The 15371-nt window shown below is 41.3% G+C and overlaps 1 protein-coding gene and 1 non-coding gene across 2 annotated transcripts in view; both read left to right on the top strand.

Moving 5' to 3' along the window:
- Window positions 1-15371, top strand: part of LOC124711492 (bromodomain-containing protein 4-like) — a 266949-nt gene that overhangs the window by 32491 nt on the left and 219087 nt on the right. The window lies entirely within an intron of this gene.
- Trnas-cga lies at window positions 962-1037 on the top strand. The gene has a single exon. It is a non-coding gene; the product is annotated as a tRNA-Ser (tRNA).

Raw genomic sequence — 15371 nt, 5'->3', positions numbered from 1 at the left:
TATGCGAGAGCAAATTATTGTCTCACGTGTGTTGGAAAGGGTAACCACCATGTCTATCCTTCCAACTGCTGCACAAAGTAAAGGACCAATGTGTTAGCAAAGGGTAGGATATTCTTCCTAATATCAAAAATAGGCGAAGGCCAGCTGGGCCAGAAGCTGCCAATCCATGGGAAATTCACATGGAAGCATACAGCACGTGCACAGAGGTATGGGAGTCAGATTATTACGAAGTGAATTCAGGTAACTACACTTCTGTTTGCCGCCTTTATAGCAAGTTGAAATTGTGGAGCTTTTCAGCGAAAGTCTTGGCTATATACTGATGATGCACGAGCAGGTAGGTTTACATTTCACCCGTGGGCAGCATAGAATCGTGTCCAGTGCGACAGCGTCATACAAGCAGCAAACGTTTGAAGAACACTTCCTTTACTTCTCAATCTGACTGCTGTTTACAGAGCGGGTATTTTAGTATTGCTGTTACTATCGAGTTTTGTTTTGTAATCTCCTTTTGATCATCTTTGGTTGTGTCGTGCTGCAAGCTTTGGGAACTCGCATCTTTTTATGTAGATCCAATGCAACCTTTAAGATATAATGTTTCATCACCATTACATACTTTTGTCATAATTACTTACTTAAATCTTGATACAGTTCTGACCAAAATTGGTGTGGAATACCAGAAATTTACCGTTCAAAAGAAGGAAAATTATTTTATAATTTTTATCAGAAAATGACTTTTGTTTCCAAGAATAAGAATCTGATAGCATTCCATAGTTCGTTGACTAGATTTGGCATTGGTCATTTACAATTTGATTTCGTAGTAAATGATGTAGGCCTACATGTGGTGGAGAGAAAACGAGGAATTGTACAGAATAGCAGGAGGGCATATTGTACACACAGCTACGACGAATTTTTGAGAAGTTTAGAAGTAGTAGAAGGACGCTGACAGATTGAAGCTGTCAAAGATGGCTGGATAGCTCAGTGGGTAAGAGCATTGCCCTCGAAAGGCAAGGTTCCGGGTTCGAGTCCCGGTCCGGCATACAGTTCTAATCTGTCGGAAAGTTTTACAACAGCTCTCCTGACATTTTAAGTTGTGCCATAAGAAATGCAAGGACAACTTACCAAGTGTCCAGTAAAGGTATACTTACATGAGCCATAAAATTTGCACGATTCCCGACAATATATTACGACGACGATGTCCGTCAACATTGTGGCCACTGCAAATTAGTGAAAGTGAGTATGTTGTGCTGCTTTTACATCACACAGGGAATGATTAGAAAGAACAAGAGAAATCGCCCTTAGTGGGTCGTTCTTTTTATGTAAGCAGAATGTTCGAGAAAATTTAACTAGTGAACTTATGCTGGAACCACAAGTACCTGTTGCAGAATTTTAATAGTATGTCGAAACACAATGTCGAATATCCCTATAACCAATTGGTTCTAGAATTGCTAAAACCAATACAGATATGTGAGATTGTTTACCAGTTACAACCCAATTGGCGATCATGAGTAGTTTTTTTATGAGTACAGAGGTTTTATACAGTGCTTCTTTAAAATCCACTATTCCTCTATAAGCGTCATGACCCCTACCACAAGTGTGCAGTGTTCTGGTAGGACTGAAAGATTTCATTAAGATAAGTTTGAAATAAGAATATAATTATTTACATTTTATTTTGTTTACCATCACATACCAATGTTTACCTGTACAGTATCAGTTCTTGCTACAATCACATCTCGAGAAACAGTCTCCTGTGCTTATTGCCTTCCTACACAACTTTTTGCCGGTTTTAAGGCTTCGGAATTTTTTGTATGCCTTATGAAGCGTGATTCCGAGCTCATCGGCGTAAGCTTGCCAACTGTTTTTCAGACAGATTTTTTATACATTATTTTTGACATCCTTAAGAAGGGTCGCAGTTCTCTCGATTGTTTTCTTCTCCATCGCTATACACAACAAGAAGCAACTGCTAAAATATGCCTAACCGAAACAATATTTCATTCAGACACGTGACTGCAGCGCTGTCGGTGAGAGAAGTAGGAAACAGATGAGAGCGAGAGGAAAGCATTCACAGACAACGGCAGAGGTAGATATTGCCCTGCGGTACCCATGAAGGTGTTAAAAAGGGGGGGGGGACGTGGCATTAAGTAACAAACAGTGTCCGCCATTTTAACTAGCCCAAAACATTAGGTTCACTGCATTCGTACTACCCGCCGTAGTTCACCGCGGTGTCACTTCCGTGGCGTCACTCTTGTGTCGTATTACTAGAGCAAATACGCATTCAAGAATAGAAAAACGTTCGAAATTGCTTTCCTGGCACAATGTTATTCTTGTAGGATCTATAAATTCTAGTATTTAAAACAGTTGCGCGCACCGACAGAAGTAATGAACAAGAAGCACTCGTAAACAATAGTCTGCTAAAGCTTTGGGCTGCTTAAAATGCCGGCAGGCCCTTCCCACTCCGGCTTCAAAACAACGCACAGCGTGTCTCTACTGCCACCTCCCTCCTTTTCGTACCTCCATGGCAGTGCCAGTTATTCTCCACCCTTGGTGGACGACACTTCCAACCTCTCGGCAGTAGGTCGGCAACTACGTGCAACATCAGCAATATTGCCCATCCGTACCTCTATAAGTGTTGTCTATTGCAGCCACATTGCAGCAGTGTTGACAGCAACGCTATTGAAGCCAAGCAAGACCAAAAAATATGCTCCATCTAAACGCACCATAAGACAGAAAAGTGAACTCAGCGAGACAATGAAAATGGAGAAAAAACATTGAGGCGCGTACCAACGAACAAGATTTCGTCGATAGTAACTTACAAGTGATTAAGGAACGCATAAGAGCTCCACTAGAGTTATTTCTATAACCATCCTTACTTCCATAAAAACGAGATTAATTCAGCACTATGGTACATGACACAGTGCTGAACGATTGATAAGATAGCAATTAACTAGATTTTGTCACATTTGCGTTTTTACTGTATCTTGTATTTTTTTTTTAGTAATTTTCCCGTCCGTGATAGGCGACCTGTTTCTTGACACTAAACATGGATCTGCGCACATGTATCTTAAAGTCTTTTCTATGCGGTATAGTTGTGTTTGATGTGAATACCAGCGTTGGAGGCGTGGCTAATGAGTGGAAACGACCCGGCCATTACCGAAGTATAAGGCTGCTGGTGCACACAAAAAGCGCGTTCTACTCACTGAACTGTAACTCTCCATTGTTGCCATGCGAAAACCTAAGCTCAAGTAGATGCAGAAACAATGTTGTAATACTCTCCCAAATCAGTTGTCACTCTTTCTCATTTTTAAACATTTTCAGCAAATATCCGTTTTGCCATAAAGGACGCAGTTGCCTGTAATCATGATCACGAGAAGAATGTTAGAGAAATATGATCTTATAGGCCTACAGAATGGAAAGAATGAGACTTCTTTTCGCGCACCATTCACTAATGGCACGGGAAGAGGTAAAAATGATATTGCTATAGTGTGTACTCTTCGCCACACACGGTACAGTGGCTTTCGGGGTATATTACGTAGATATAAATCATTTCACAGTTTACGTACAGCATTTTGTTGTAACCATGGGTAGTGCAAATTGCTATACTGGCAAATAGGTGAAACAGATTGTTTCAGATCACGAAAGGAGCGATTCAGTTCTTGGGCCATATCAGTTTGGAAACCGGTGATACACTTGCAGCAGGAGGTCACCTCTTGTTTTAACAATGGGGTAATTTACAGCTTACGTACTGTTTTAGGCTCGATGTGTACTGATTGAGTTTTCATAAAGTGCCGGGCCGACTGATGTGCAAATGTGACAGCTTCTTGGAAAACCGAGAATCTCCGGCAAGGTCTCGATGGACGGACTTTTTTACCCCTGTCAGGAAGGTATATTTTGTATACCATTATAGGACCAACGTATCGGTGCTATGGGAATGACTAAAACCGGGTTTCCGCTATTGAAAGTACTTGCAAAGAGGACGTACTGCAGATCTCCTAGAGGAGTACCCCGATGCCATTGACTCAATGATACGTAACAGCTCGGAATCATTTTTACACATCGCAAAATGTGTAAGTTAAAAAAATAATAATTTAGCCAGTATTGTTGACTTGTGTATAGTTTTAACAATTCAGATGATGGATTGAAATAATTAATGCAGTTTAGGATTATCAAAATATTTTTGCAACCGTCGCCTGATAATAGTGTTTTTTGGACAAAATCTACTAAATTTCATTGATGTTAACGACGAGAAAAGTCAATAAATTATATGCATTGGCGGTTACTCCCGATTTATTCAAATATAAACATTTCATGATTTTTCACCCTGCAGTGGAGTGTCTCAATTGGTAGAGCATTTTCGTGCAAAAAGCAAAGGTCCACACAACAGTTTTAATTTGTTAGGACGTTTTATATATATTTCATGTTTAAAAGTTTCTAGTTGCTGTTGTTTCCGTCGTGCTGGGGTTGTATGACCGACATCAATTCTTGTCCAGTCATCCATTAGTTCGCCTGTCTTTTCTAGTTTAGGGACTTCTTTAAATTCCTCCTTGTCATGCAGAAATGGAGTAGGAGCGAATTTGAATAACGTTTTGTTGAGTCACAGATATCAAATTTAGACCTATTCAGCCCTCCCTATGGTAATACCACGATATGACAGTTCCGAAAACGCTTTGAACAGAAAATAGTAGTATTTTACTTTATAATTATTTCTTCGACACGTTGTTCATTTGAGCAGCAAGGTCACACGATTGTATTATTAACAACTGGCGTGCACGGATGTTGTGTTTTTAGTACAAAAATAAACGTAGTGTATCATCGTCGCCGGATCATAACACCTGCACACAATCAGTGTGTGCTGATATATTTGTGAGCACCGTTGGCGCACCGCATAGCTGCGATGTTTGGCCATTCCCTAATTTGTTAGCTTGCATTGTAAAACCGGCTTTAGTCAACCGTTTCTCCAAGGCTTCCAAGCTATGCGGATATCAGCAGGAGAAGAGCTGTCGAGACTGGAAATGTGAGAGAGGGCAACGAGCATTGAAGCTTTCATGTGGTATGCGGTGTTCATACAGATTTACCAGAGGCAAGGCCCTAGGTTTCAGTTTCAGCTATCACTGCTGGATGTATTTGCATCTAATTTGGCCAAAAGGCGTGCAGTCTCAGGAACTCGACCTCGTTGTTAGAAGTCTGCATCAGATATAACTGTAAAACAATGCATCACAACTATCATGAACTGATGTATCAGTACGCTTCTGCTAGTGTTATATAATAATTCACGACGTTTTCTATGAAGTGCATCATTTGCTGACTTCAGTCCTCTTCCAGTGGCTGTCCGGTTACGTACTTATCCGTCGAAGTTCCTTGACACGAATTTGTTGTAGGTCCTTAAGACTTCTTCGTCCACCTATTCCTTTTAGAATCTCTGCGAAGCACTGTGGCCTTAACACTATCACGACATTGGCTGGAATGTGTTGAGGCTGCCCATCAAAATATTTTCGTCGTCATTTTATGGCCAAAGTTAGGTCGCATCATTTAATAGAAAGTTCTTGGTTCATTCTTCTCCTGCCATACATATTCCATAGTGGGTAAAAGATTTTTTTCCCTTAAAGTAACAGTTTCTTCTCATCTACCTTCATTCTTAAGACTTTCCATATCATTAAGACTTTCCATATTACGCCACAGGACCTACTATCGATTTATTTTCCTGTTTCAAGAGGGGGTGTGTGAGACATAATCTGTTGCATGCGGAAGCAAGGTATGAACGGTTTAATGATCCGTTGTTTTGTCTTCAGCTTTTAAAGTGTTGAACAACACGCTATAAATTATAGAGAAAAGACGACGTTTTCGTGCTACAAATAAATCAGAAAACAATCTCTAGGAAGAAATAACACATTTACTAAAGCCTAAAGAGGAAAACTTGTTCAGCCCACAGGCGCAAACAAATACATTCGACTCTGAATACCAGCCTTTCTCAAAATCTGTGCACGAATGGAAGGTAATCTGGCAGGAATCCGGAGCAATTTGACGTGCGTCACATATCCGACGCAACACAAAACCCCTCAGAAGAATAGAAGAAAGAATCCATATAAAACATTTCTGATATTCCTCTCTCACGCTTAGAATAATTGAAATGCGTTGGTGTGGCTTAACAACATGATATGGGCGAATAAATTTGCTTTAAAAAAGCCTTATAAAGTGATTAGTCGATCAGTATGAAGCATCCGATGTGCTCGTTGCGGAATGTACATTATCATTGTCAGAAGCCCATAGGAAAATGCATATTTACAATTAAGTGTATAAGATGCGACTTGAAAGTTCGACCAATCGATCAATGTCTAATTATCAATATGTGTTGAAAACACGTGAATCCGAATTGTGGTTCATTTTGTTGTATGTCTGATTAATTCGATTCATTGGCAAAGCCGGATACGTTGGGATTGAAATTTGTGAAGCATAGATGGGAGCAGTTTCTGCTGTATGTGGATCTGTAAGCTACGAGGACTGGCTAGCGGCTAATGAAGAAATGCCAGAAGTTAAATGTTAGGATTCCTATTTCATTTACAAATAAAAAGTACATATGGATGTGCATTTTTGCCAGATACTGGAGATATGTGCGTATGGTTTTTAATTTTTCACGCGATATATCCTCCAGAGGCGGCAAGCCTTCTGTGAAAATTTGATTCCCTGAGCGCAGCAGGGTATAAAGACTTCGTCATTACCGGATCTACGAGCAGTGCTATCCAGCAAATGGGGTAGCGCGTGGTTGTGGTTGTGTGTGTGTGTGTGTGTGTGTGTGTGTGTGTGTGTGTGTGTGTCAGTGGTTGTTATTCTGTCAAACCAATTTTTCTTTTTAAACCTTCAGCCTCCAAACGCAGCAGAAGAGTGAGTGCATGTCTCGTGAGATTTTGAAGTGAGGTGCAAGTATCCGCAGTGTTTGGGGGGTTTGGACGGCTAACATACTTATGGTTCTGCAGTACTCACACATCATTGGAAGCAGCTGTTTCACTTATAAACATGATTTTAGTGTTCCTTTATTTGCTCTCGTCGACGACGCGAACTATTTCGGAATCAAAGCTCGTCTAGGAATCACGACGGCTTCGGTACGGCAAGAGCCCCCAGAATCATTTCTCTTAAAACATGTATTCGTTGGAATTACGAATGATGGCTTATTATTTTTGTTCACATTTGCCTTTGTTGTTTCCAGGTTGTCCTTAGTTGTGCGGAGGGACTGCAGACAGTAATTTGGTTTCACGCTGTAGTTACAATCCACACAATTAACTAGCTAGGAAAAAGGAAATCCACGAAAAAGCTCTTCAGATTCCACATGTTTCTCGTTTCACCACTCGGTCAATGTGTTAACGCAAAGGCAAAACTGAATGCAGGCGAAAAATTACTCTTGTAACAGCTACACGTAGAAGTTGGAACAAAGAGGAATTAGCGACGGACTGCATCGAACCAGTCAAAAGACTGATGACAAAAAAAGGCAGCCATTTCGTTTGTAATGAACAGGTGTTTTTTGTCACCGTTTCGAAGCACATCCTGAAACGGGTGACATACATTGCTTCGATCAGATAAAAAAATAGCATGCAGTTTTCAGGAGCCTTTTTTTAAAGGTGGCCTATAGTGAATTGTCGGCAATCGAGATTGCTTTGATGATGACAAGTGAACATATTTTGTTTTCCCTATTTTATGTTACCATTCACTGAAATTTTTAGATACAGCTTGTAATGAAAACAAGTGTTTACAAATGCGTGCATTATTGGAAAAATTAAAGCGAAACAAAACGAGATGAAAAACAAGTGCAGAAAAAATTTAGATTCATTCTGCAGTGCAGAAACTTTTGCGACGCACGATTCTCGCTTGGCGCAGTCATAGTAATAAACGCAAAGCCAATCTCAAGTTCATCAGTACTATTCGCGCTGACAAAGTTAGCGTCGCAGTGGCTGATGGGAGAACAGTAAATGGAAAATGCCTTTGCGGTCGTTCCCATCTGCCACCGCGCTCCGAGTGTCAACATGGTTTGCACGAACAGTGTTGCCGCACAGTATGCAAGGAGTTGGCCGAGTTCACATTACTCGTCCGCTTATTAATCCAGTTATCGCGAAAAATCACGGATGTCGTCAGAGAGAGCATCAGCGTAGAGGGTTTCCTTTGCTAACCACCATTTCTGGCTTGAATTTGTTCCTTAATTTAGCGATCGTACCTATCATGAAGGGAACAGACTGTCTTGGTATTTAACACAAACTTTTTTTTTACCGCACTGACAGCACCATTTTGTCAGCGACGTTTTCATGGTCTACCTAGTCCGCCCCCAAGCTGAGTGGTCAGCGTGACAGACTGTCAATCCTAAGGGCCCGGGTTCGATTCCCGGCTGGGTCGGAGATTTTCTCCGCTCAGGGTCTGGGTGTTGTGTTGTCCTAATCAACATCATTTCTTCCCCATCGACGCGCAGGTCGCCGAAGTGGCGTCAAATTGATAGACATGCACCAGGCGAACGGTCTACCCGACGGGAGGCCCTAGCCACACGACATTTCCATTTTTCCACGGTCTACCTGCACGATCAATTTACTCGCTTGCTGTGTAGCTTCCAAGACATGTTTTGGATTGGGTCGACGACCTAAGTACAGTGTTTGTTAGCCTGTGACACCGAGCAAAGGCTAGAGGACGGAGTTGTAGTCACATCGCTCGAGAATCCCGTCACGGGGTGCGGCATAAGACTCTCCAGCGATGTACGAGTAGTATTTCAGGTACACCTTTTATTGTTAGTTGTTACATAACAGCAGCTGCAGCACTTCAAACAGCATTTCTGCCGGCCGGGGTGGCCGAGCGGTTCTAGGCGCTACAGTCTGGAACCGCGCGACCGCTACGGTCGCAGGTTCGAATCCTGCCTCGGGCATGGATGTGTGTGATGTGCTTAGGTTAGTTAGGTTTAAGTAGTTCTAAGTTCTAGGGAACTGATGACCTTAGAAGTTAAGTCCCATAGTGCTCATAGGCATTTGAACAGCATTTCTGAATGAGAACGTTTAGTCGTATTTGTTGTTGACATTAGTGTTCACCGTATTCCTTCCTGTAGACTAGTTACGTGACTTTGACATTTATGACCATCATAACACTGTTAGTGAGGAATTTGTCAGTGATTTACGAGCGGGCGACTTTTTGAAAATATGCCCACCATCTATTTGGTTTGTCGTAATAGAGAAAACATTTTGTAACATCAAAGTCCAGATGTATTCAGCTCATGGGGTATCAGATATTAGACTTGCTTGTGCAGATGACGTAGCTTTAATCTGAAACTCCAGGCAACAGAAATATTCTTATCCAAGGTAATCATTTTCTTTGAAAACGAAATTCTTTCCAAATTTTACAACTAACCTGTGGAAAGCAAGATGAGAGCCCCTACAGGATTTTTGGACTCTTTTGTACCTGTTATTGCGGACCATCTGCTAGAATGGCGAATCAGGAAATATTAAGAACCATAATAGAATATCGTCGATGCGATGGAGACGAGATTGCATTGGGCTGGCTGTAGCAAAGACCCACGAGAACATGACATACCTGACCTGATGATAGTAGATGCGGAGAAACAGCCAGAAAAAAATAGAAGAGTAATATTTAGCTAATAAGGTGATGAAAGGACAGATGATGCACGCGGTGGAACCATGTGAAATAGAATTGTCGATCAGGTTGTAGTCGACTAGGCCCATATAAAGACTAAAGTGACAGTTTTTAGTTAGTAAGATGTGAGGAAGTCGCTTGAATGAATGCACCTTGAACTAATGCCTGACAGTTGTGGCCCGCTAAACCCGTTTCTTCCTTTCGGAATTCTACATATTAATAGAAAAAAATTAAAAATTACCTTTTTCCTGTCACTCAACTAAAAACTGCTGTGATGTGACTGATCATTTTAAAAGGCAGAATGTACTGAGAGTACGGGTGTCAGGTTTGACTTTAGAGTGTTAATTTTTTTTAAACCTATTTTGTGTGACATTAATGGGGGCTATGTATTTGTATTATAACAGCCAGCAACCACTGACGAGACGATTTTCCTTTAACACAGTTTATTGTTTCTTGTCGTGACCGGTTTGGAACGTTTTTTACATTAGCGGAATGCTGCATTGTTCTTTCAGGACTAATCAACTGTTGAATGTTTTGAATGCCACGGTACAGTGATTGTATACTGGTTGGTTTTGAGGGCATGCTTTTTTATACAGCATGAAATATTGTATCAGTAGCCTAAACATTTCGCTATGATGCTTTATTCTAATCACGAATGCCTTACTTTATTCTGTTAGGTATCTCATAGCTATTTCAAATAGAACCTATGTTTTATGTGTAGTTAAGTAAAATGCTTTTACAAACCAGTAATTGCAGACCATCTCTCCTCCTTGTCTTCATTGATTAATTTTACATATCGGCGCAAACAAACTCAAGTTCTGTTTGTTACGATTGGGGGGAGGGGGGATGAGAGGGAGGGGATGTTCTCTCTCATACGCTGATGAGCAAAAAACATTGTGGCTAGTTGAATAGTATCGCACGGTCCTCTTTCGGAACCTACAGCAACAATTTTCCGTAAGGAGGATTCGGCAGTCCTGGGTAGGTTTCTGGAGATATATGCCACCAGATACCTATGCACACGTCACGCAGTTCCATTTTGTGGGTGCTGAGCTGCCGGCAGGTAGTTTCCCAGATGTGTTCTATCGGGTTCACTTCAGGCGAAAGTGGTAGCCAAGACAAGCACATCAAACCGCTGTTGCCTTGTGGCACGGACAATTATCCTGTTGGAAGTTGCCATCGTCCGCAGCTCGTGGTCGTACGGTCGCGTTCTCGCTTCTCGCTTCCCGCGTCCGGGTTCCCGGGTTCGATTCCCGGCGGTGTCAGAGATTTCCTCTGCCTCGTGATGACTGGGTGTTGTGTGATGTCCTTAGGTTAGTTAGGTTTAAGTAGTTCAAAGTTCTAGGGGACTGATGACCATAGCTGTTAAGTCCCATAGTGCTCAGAGCCATTTGAACCATTTTTTTTGAAGATGTCATCGTCGTCGGAGGCCTTTCCATAGCTGTAGCAGGACAGAAAAAGATTGTAATAAGTAAGCACTGGATGTGGCGAGATAACTGGAGTTATTTACATCATAAAATCGTAAGGTCGACTTGATGACATTACTTATTTGATTCCATAGGTTTACTAAAGGCACACAAATCACTTTGGAATACGTTGTTTATGCTCGCTAGATATGTTAATTTCATAATAATTCGTAACACACTTTGCTATAGGCAACGATTCCCCTGTGGTTTACAGTATATAAACAAACCAAAGAGTGTGACTTGAGCTAATCTTCAAAGATTTTGCGTTAGAGCAAAGATTTTTCTTGGTCATCACTCGTATTTTCTATTAACAAACGTTGTTTACAAAGTTTTTAGAAACTAGAAAAGTCCTTAATGTTGTTGAGCTGTCAAATCTTCAGTTGCTATTAGCTCCATATTGATGATTTTTGGGTTGGGATCGTGTGTTACAAGAGAATAAAAGCATACTTGTTTTACAACGGTTCAAATGGCTCTGAGCACTATGCGACTTAACTTCTGAGGTCATCAGTCGCCTAGAACTTAGAACTAATTAAACCTAACTAACCTAAGGACATCACACACATCCATGCCCGAGGCAGGATTCGAACCTGCGACCTTAACAGTCGCTCGGCTCCAGACTGTAGCGCCTAGAACCGCACGGCCACTCCGGCCGGCTTACAAGAAGTATTTTGTGTCAGTTTATTAAGGCAGTACAGGAAGAGCACATGTCGAACAATAAGTGGAAACAAGTTAAGACTCGATCTGTACAAATATGAGTGATGACCAAAGAAAATCTCTGCTGCAACTCAAGCTCTTTGTTACCATAAATCTCACTCTTTTGGTATGTTTATATTCTGTAAAGCACATGGGAGTGTATGTAATGTTACGGAATTTTGCATAACGGATGAACATAAACAAGGTTATCCAAAATGATTTGTGAACCAGAAAGAATAATATCCAGTGGAATAAATGTGGGTAATAGGATCATGTCGAACTTATGATTTTATGATGTAAATAACTCCAGATACTTCGCCACATCCAGTGCTTACTTTTTAAACTCCTTAGAAGGCCAAGGCTGGAATAGAGTTAACAGATTCAAATAATTCGAGGCTGAAGTATTGTTGTGGACATAAGATAAGAGTAACCTGCAGAGCATCACAAGGAGTCTTCGGACTGTGGACGCCAACTGACGTGGGAGCCCAACTTGATACCTTGTACCTCGGTATGATGGTGGCGGTTTATACAAGTAATTGCAATTAAGTGTGTCATTGAGGTACGCGAACGACAGCCGAGTGGAAGACACCCAGAGCAGGTTGCTACAGATGGTGATCAAGCAAAGGGTACTCCAAACTGGCTCGAATCAGGCTTTTTTTCCCTTAGCCGCTGATTAGCGAGCTGAGCTTATCTAGATTTCTTTGCCACGATGCCGTGTTCAGCAGATAGCGTCAGCGGCCGCCACGTGGAAGCATACAGCGGGATTGCGCGCTGCTGTCTTCGCCCAAGGTCGCTTCAGCAGCAACGCGCAGTGCAGCCTGTTGACGCACGGTCGGCCGGTCCAGCAGCAGCATTTTGCAAACGTTAATTTTCCCGGTTAAAATTCCCCGTGGTAGACTCCCACTAATCCGGTTTTGCCCGTCACAAAATGCATTATGCACTTTTGGTTCTGCCCAGCGTTTCTTTCTTTTGCTGTTGTGGCAATTCAGCACGTTCGAAATACATTGGGAATAGAACTCATTTGTTATAAGACAGTTTCCATTGAACAGCAGCAGAACTCATTTGATACAAGACAGTTTTCATAGAACAGCAGCCCACTTACATGTGTTATCTGCGTTCCGTATGGCAATATGCCTTCTATTCAGCCGCGTGTCTGCTACATTTCTCTAACGAAATGCACCTCATCCTTGTTAATTCAGACACAGTTACAAAGTAGGAGAAATGTACTAGAACAGTAGAATTATGAGTCAGTCGGTGACGAAACATGCCTGCAGAGAGAGCTCACCTTACTGCTACAAAACGATGTAGACAGTAAATACTTCGCTCGTTGTTAGTAGTGGGCTTTCCTTATGGGTGTTTCACGCCATAAAGCAGACATAAATGGAAACTGTAAGAATGAAGTACCTCAAAAAAGAAGAAATCTGCACGAGAATTTGGTAGGTAAAATGTAGAGTATTTACTGACTGATCTTCTAAACCAGGGGTTGTGACTTAGAAACTAACAAGGGTCAACGTTTCTACTGGAGGGAGAACAGCCAAATTGACTCTGTTGTTGTTGTTGTTGTTGTGGTGGTGGTGGTGGTGGTGGTGGTCTTCAGTCCTGAGACTGGTTTGATGCAGCTCTCCATGCTACTCTATCCTGTGCAAGCTTCTTCATCTCCCAGTACCTACTGCAGCCTACATCCTTCTGAATCTGCTTAGTGTATTCATATCTTGGTCTCCCTCTTCGATTTAAAAAGAACAAAACATATGGCCAGGTGCGAGTAGGACTCATGCTGGGAGAGTTCCGTACTAATGTAACTACCCTATGTATATAGACAGTTACTTGATCTCGATAATTGAAAATCTTTACTATTTGTGCCAGTTGTCAACATTGATACTGGCGAAATTTCGTTCCCGGAAATTCCGAGACTTCAGAGAGTGTTTTAATTTTGAGTTTGGAATCGGATAGCAATTACTAAAACTTCATTGTATGATGTAATTACTGATCAACAATTTTCAGATTTTTTCGCTTTACTTGTACTTTGAAACCTTGCTTCCGGCCAAATTTTATTATTCCATGCCAACCAGAAGTGAGTATAGATTTTGATGAGAGAGTTTGGGAGAATCAAAAATTGTGACATTAATGGCCCTATCTTTTGACTTCATTGACTTAGAAGCTTCAGTTCTTTGCATCGCCAAGGGACTGTAGATCTCAGCATGTGGCCACAAATTTAAGCTTGATATGTCTACCCGTTCATGAGAAAGAGCGTTGTTAAAAGTCGAGAGAGATGGACGAACGATAAAGTGATTCTATAAGCGTTCCGTTTTTATCGGTTGAGGTACACAATCCTAAAAATTGCGAAAATAAACACAGATGGTCCACAGCAGAAGCCGTACGACGGTGGAGAGCTGAATATTGAGCTTCCATTGATTTAATTAAACTCATGTCCGCGGAAGGAAAAGGCCCGAGGACGAATCCTGGTTTGGCAGAAGTTTGAATCTGTTAGGAAGTTAGATTTTGCTCTGTATGGATACAGTCATCTGCCTCGAAGTTCGCGAATACTCGAAGCTCTGCACGACACAGCACAAGATATTTATTAATTAATACTAATCGTGTAACGACTGAAAAATAGAAATATGTGGCCCCTCTCAAGGGAATAACGAAGCGTGAAGAAGAGTTGAAAGAAGTTCAGTCAAGGGTGAAGCATATGGCAGACTTCGATTTGCTGGTATACTACTGTGAAACTTCAGTTAATCTGCAAAGCGTATGTACGAACTATAATAGTATGTTGTTTGTTTGAGTGTGTGTGTTCAAATTCGGACGTCGAGCCAGACAAAATAGTGCACCAGTGACCAGTATGAAATACCCAAATACTTGCCGCGTCGTTTTCACGATCATTTGTGTGAGCATTTAAAAAAAAAAATATTTTAATTACTGGTCTGTTGTGAATGAAACCGAACACGACACTGGTGAAATTTTCTATAATATTACACTACCGTTGTGTGTGTTTTCATTCATAATGTGTAAAATGTTCTACCAAGAACCGATGGAACAATCAGTCAATACTGATGTTTTGTTAAACTTCATGGAAATACAGAATACGATGTTATTTACTTTTACAAGTTAGTCGTGAGAAGGCGTGATCATCATAGTCCTTTACTTATCAGGTCGTTGTTAACCACAGCAAAGAAATGAAAGTCCATGATGTTGTTTTGTTTTTCTATACGGTTTTAATGGCTGTGGCCCGGAGTTGGTCGGAGTCGAACCAAGAAAAAGAAGAAGAATTAGTTAGTTGTATCTTTGATGTTTAAGCTAAGTCAGCTGACATTCGACGCTATCTCAAAAATTAATCTGGCAAGAAATGACGTAGTTAGGTCCAGGGACACAACGTCAGCTGAAAGCCGGCGCAACCGCGCAGAACTTAAACGGCATCAATACCAGATCGATCGAGGACAATTGCACAAAAGAATGCCCTTGGATAATCGCAATCAAAAGAGAAATTTCTTTCACTACTCGAGATGTTATAGCACAGCAGAGCGGGTCCTCGAGAAATGGAAAGGCAGTGAATAATAAAGCAGATAGATTTAAATGTTAATTTGCTTGGAACTTAAAAAAAAACCTAATTTATGG

This window comes from Schistocerca piceifrons, chromosome 8 (assembly GCF_021461385.2).
Source record: "Schistocerca piceifrons isolate TAMUIC-IGC-003096 chromosome 8, iqSchPice1.1, whole genome shotgun sequence".
Classification (NCBI taxonomy): domain Eukaryota; kingdom Metazoa; phylum Arthropoda; class Insecta; order Orthoptera; family Acrididae; genus Schistocerca; species Schistocerca piceifrons.
The sequence above is the reverse complement of the archived record's forward strand: the minus strand, read 5'-3'. Positions and strand labels throughout refer to the sequence as shown.